Here is a 5,568-nt window from a genome sequence, read left to right on the forward strand (position 1 = left end):
AATAGTGCAACAATGAATGAATGGAAACCCAAAATCTCTGTAAATGTTTATGAAAATTAATAAAATATAATTATAGGGGAAAAAAAGAAGAACCTAAGACAGTCTGATTTGAAACTTGGCTTAAGCCAAACCTCTTTACAAAACCTGGAAAACAAAGATTTCTTCAAATCTCATCTTAATGAAACAAAGATTTAAATGTATATTGGTATGCAAGTAGTTTAATTTTTTTCCTCCAACTTAGGAGTTACTGACTAACATGTGTGCATGTCTGCATTTGTGATGTGCATATAATACAAAAGAGCAATGTATCTAGCAAATATGACCTTTCCTTGTTCTGAACATTCGTTTAGTTCTCAGGCATCCTCTCATCTGTCCATGCTATTTTGAACATAGATGTGGGTGGGAACTTCTTTCTAAAGTTCTTTGAGGATGTTACTGAATATATAGGAGCCTGATTGTAACAAAATTATCAGTAGGAGAAAAGACCTGGAAATCTCTCATAAAGATTACAGAATACGAAACCCTATGAGACACTTCTAGTCTGTTGCTAGGAGTCCCAATCCACTCAATGGCACAACAACAGCAACAGAATGTAGAACATTATCATTTCCCCCTAATTTTTGCTTCTGTATGTAAGTCTAGGAACATTAGATTTCTTTATATAGTATTAAGTTACCTTGTCACTGTGAGTCCAGTCCTTGTGATCTCTTGGGTATCCTGATTTTTCTGCATTTCCTTTTGAATTCCACAACTCACCAAGTGAGACAGTAGGCTATATATGTGGCAAATAAACACACTGCTGCTAATTTAGGTGAAAGTGATATTGCTAACTCACATTAGATTCATGATATCTCTGATGGTATGGTGAAGCACAGATTAGATATAGGACTGACTGCCAACTGATAGGAACATTGTGGGCTATCTGGGGAATAAGCTGGCTCAAATCAACCTTGTTATCTAATTAGCTAAAGTAATCGCTTGTTATGCCTCAGAGAGTTGGACAATGACTAGGGAGGACAGAAGGAGAATTGACGTCTTTGAGCTGTGGTGCTGGAGAAGAGTATTGAATGTACCATGGACTGCCAGGAAAACAAACAGATTCATCTTGGAGAGGATTAAACCAGGCTTCTCCTTGGAGGCAAGGATTCTGGGGCTTCGTCTGACACACTTTGGACATGTTGCCAGGAGGGACGGGTCCTTGGAGAGGGACATCATGCTTGGGAGGGTGGAGGGACAGCGCAGGAGGGGAAGACCCTCTATGAGATGAATTGATTCGATGACTGGGGTAATCGGGATGGGTGTGTCAGAGGCAGTGCGGTTGGCGCAGGATAGAGCAGGGTTTAGGGCTGTTGTGCATAGGGTGGCTATGAGCCGAAAACGACTCGACGGCACATAACAACAACAACAACAACATCCGAGGGAAGAGCTATGACTCTTTGGGAAAATAAAAATAAATCTCAGCATTCTCTTCAAGAGTGTGGTATTTGGATAAATATTTGAACCCACACTCACCCTTTTCTTTTCCAATGTGACCATGGTGCAGTTGTAATACCACCTAATCTTCTGTCACTTCATACACAAAATGGAGATGATAATAATATTTAATGAAGTTATTGTGAGGATTTAATGAAATCAAGTATGTAAATATATTAATATCTTTGTTGCAATGCATAACATGTGAGGAGTCTGGAAGGGGGAAGCTCTGGAGGAGGGAACTACATAGGTAGTTGCACTGTTAACTCGAAGGAAACCCTTTTTTGGAGGATAGGTTCCACCAGCCAATCCTCTGGAGAATGAGGAGAACTTTCCTTCCTCCCATGAGATTTATAACCTCAGAAAAAATGCTAAATGGTCAACAAGTAGATTCTAATGTGATAACAACAAGTAAACTAATTCATAATTAGAAGACTGTCAATAAAATAGAACTCAAGTAAATAAACAAATTTTTAGTATTCTTACTATAATGAAGATTTATGTGACATTAGTAATGACATAATTTGTTCCATTGTCTCTTCTGGATCTAGCTTGAATTCTGACAGTTCCCTTTTATTTTCCAGCAATTTTTGAACAATCTTAAAACAAGATTTCAATTTCTGATGATATTAAAAATATTACTCAATAATTTTAGCATTATGTTGGATCATTATTTTTGTTTGCTTTTGTTTTTAGGAGCACTATCTATATTTTTTATTGATGATATTTGGATTTAGCATATGAACATAACCTCCTGCGCGGACGCACGCGCACGGACGCACGCGCGCGCGCACACACACATACAAATTCATAAGAGAATGTAAACAGTGACGTATGGCTTAGATTTCTGGTCAAGCTGCTCTAGGATTTTTCTCTCTGACAGAGCTCAGGGGGTTTGATGTGTGAGGCTGTTCAGCACATGAGTGTAAACGGACCATGGCTGCTCCCTGGAAAATCAGTGACAATGGTGACTTTTTAAGTATTTCCTACATGGGATTACAATTTTCCTTCATCAACCATTAGGAATCTCTATCAAGTAGAGGTGGACACCATCTAGATCACCTCTTGCATAATTCATTCACTAGGATGTGAAGCAGATTACTTTTCATTTATCTTTTTAAGCATTAAGAAAACTCCTGAATCAGAATTTTTAAGTGTTGGTGAAGAAATGTATGTTAACTGACTTCTCAGTTATTGGCCTTCATTCACCCTTCCTCTGTGGATTAGGGTTCAGATGTAATCAGTCATTATAAGACTGTTGTCCAGTTTCCTTTCTGGTTTGTTTGTTTGTTTGTTTGTTTGTTTGTTTGTTTGCTTGTTTGTTTTGTTTTTGGTTTTGTTCTTTTGTTTTTTTTACTGTGGTTTTCCTCCTCTGTTAACTTCTCATTGAGATAAGATTATCACCAACAGCATGTAGCGTTGTAGGTAGGAGTTACTAAGCCCAATTTCATAGACCTACAGGTTAAGGCTCACTTTTTCATAATGTGTTTTGTGACCTACCATAAACTGGCCACTTTGAATTTTGCCATTGTTACCAACTCAAGACTGAAAGGCATATTTTCATCATCAAATGGTCCAGCAACACTCCACATGAAATCCAAGGATTATCTAATTTGTGACATCAGAGCACTTTTTTGGCTCATGGAATTTCCTCTTATTTTTTTTATTTTACTAGTTTATTTACAATATTTGAATAAATTGTCTGTTGTATCATTATTTTTGAGCCATGAACACACATATAAATCTCTTCCGGACTATTGTCCTGGTAGGTGTGTCCAACTTTCATGGTATGGACAACTGTGAACATCTAGGGCTGTCTCTGTTGAAACATGAAAGGCAAAGTTGGAAAACCCCTCAGATTTCTACTATTTTTTTTTTTTGTAATCTGAAATTGGTAGCTATTAAATCAATTTGCTTTAATCATAACTGAAGAAGTGATACATTTTAATTATGTTATTGTCAGAGAATATTAACTATATTAAGGAATGCAAGATAAATCAGCCTTGGAAGGAGAGCACTAAATTGCACAGGAGGAGATTGCCCATCCTTCTGCAGCTGGTGGATTTGAACCATGTGCCTTTAGGGTTGCAGCACAGCTTTTTACCATAAGACCACCAAGGATGGTTAGACTTAGGCTCAAGAACATTGAGAAGAATGTCATTCTTTGTAAAGTGTTGGCTGAAAAGAGCAAGGCCTTCCAGTGAGATGAACTGATTTAGCGTAGATGGAGCAATTTATTCAAGTGAAGCAATCAATGTGAAGAGAGGAGGAAGGACACTATATATTTCTGCCACAGAGTGACTGATGGATTCTAATGTTGATTCTTTGCCTAGCAGACTAATACATTACACATTAGATATATTTGCTACCAAGCTTCTTCTTCAGGGTTCCCATTCCCATTGTATTTTAGCCGTTTCTGACTCATAGTGACCTACCATTAGGCTCCCAAGGCTGTAAATCTTTATGGGAGGAGACTACTTATCTTTATCCTATCATAGGGGTTGTTGTTATGTGCCATCAAGTCGAATATGACTCATAATAATCCTATGAAAAACAGATCTGAACCTTGTCCTATCCTGTGGAATCTTCACAATCTCTGACGTGACATTCTTGAGCCCATTGCTGCAGTCACTGTATCAATTCACCTGGTTGAAAAATCTTCTCTCTTTCACTCCCTACACCTTTCCAAGCATGATGTCCTTCTTCAAGATTAGTCTGTCCTAGCAACATGCCCAAAGTATGTGAGATGAAACTTTGCCATCCTTGCCTCCAAGAAGCACTGGCTGTGGCTTCTCCAAGACTTATCTGTTTATTCTTTTGGCAGTACGTGGAATCTTCAGCACTCTTCTCAGAGGCCACACAGTTCAAAGGCATCAATTCTTCTCTGTCATCCTTATTAATTGTCTAGCTTTCAGCAGAATAGCTAGTGCTTTAAAAGATCATAGTCTGAATCAAGCACATGTGAATCCTCAAACTAACATTATTTCTCCACAATAATTTGGAAAGGTTCCTGACTACACACTTACCTAGTACAAAACATCTCCTGATCTCCTGACCTCTGGTCCCAGGTGAATTGATTGTGGAACTAAATCAAATGAAGTTGTTGACAAGTTGCTGACAGTTGTTGGTTGGTCCTCAAAATAACATCATTGCTCCTCAAAATGCGTAGAGTTCTCTGAGTGCAGAGAACATTTCCTAGTGTAATACATCTCTTGATCTCCTGACTATGATCATGGGAGTTAAGAGGCTAGAAATGTATGTTAATTTTAAGATTATATACATAAGGGTGTCCACAAAATATCAAAAAGTATCAGTAAATCATTTTTGCCATGATAAGAATCAGTGGCAAATCATAGATTTTCTCTCTAAGGTGTTTACAATAGTGGGGGGGGGAAGAATATATCAAATGAATTTAAAACAATATACAGTGTTGCTTATTAAAACATTCACAAGGTATTTATTTGTGTGGCCCAATAACAGACAGTTACTTGATTTCTAGCATGTTTCTGGAAAATACAATAAGCCAGCTATGTGAAACAATACCTCTGCAATATCGTATCATGTATGTCCAATGTACACGTTAGTTCGTGATTATAAAATACTTTTGGATTGTTTAGGGAGCTCTAGAGGCTTGATGGTAAAGAACTGTGCTCCTGATGCAAAGGTACACCATTCAAATCCACAAGCTGCTTCATGGGACAGGGATGCATAATATTCTCCTATGAAATTTATTGCCTCTGAAGCCTCACTGTTGTATCAGATATTTGTGAGTTTGTCAGTTCAGTACATCTCCTAAAGCTGCGTTGTAATCCCAAAGTCATGAAGTTTGAATCCACTAGCTGCTCTGTGGGAAAAGAGTGGGCAACCTCCTCTCATACAATTACTTTCTCTGAAAATCCACTCTAGCATCAGCCATGGATTGGTGCCTACTTGATGATACACAACAACAGCAAGTACCAAAGATGTTAATTGTGAATCCAAGTAAGATGAAGTTATTGTCAGTTTCAATCTCTTCTCCATCCATTATGATGTTACCTATTGATCCACTGGTAAGGATCTTTGTTTTCTTAACATTGAGATGTAATCCTTACTGGA

Source organism: Elephantulus edwardii, unplaced genomic scaffold, assembly GCF_000299155.1.
Source record: "Elephantulus edwardii isolate Elephantulus edwardi_28Jun2011 unplaced genomic scaffold, EleEdw1.0 scaffold00133, whole genome shotgun sequence".
Lineage (NCBI taxonomy): Eukaryota > Metazoa > Chordata > Mammalia > Macroscelidea > Macroscelididae > Elephantulus > Elephantulus edwardii.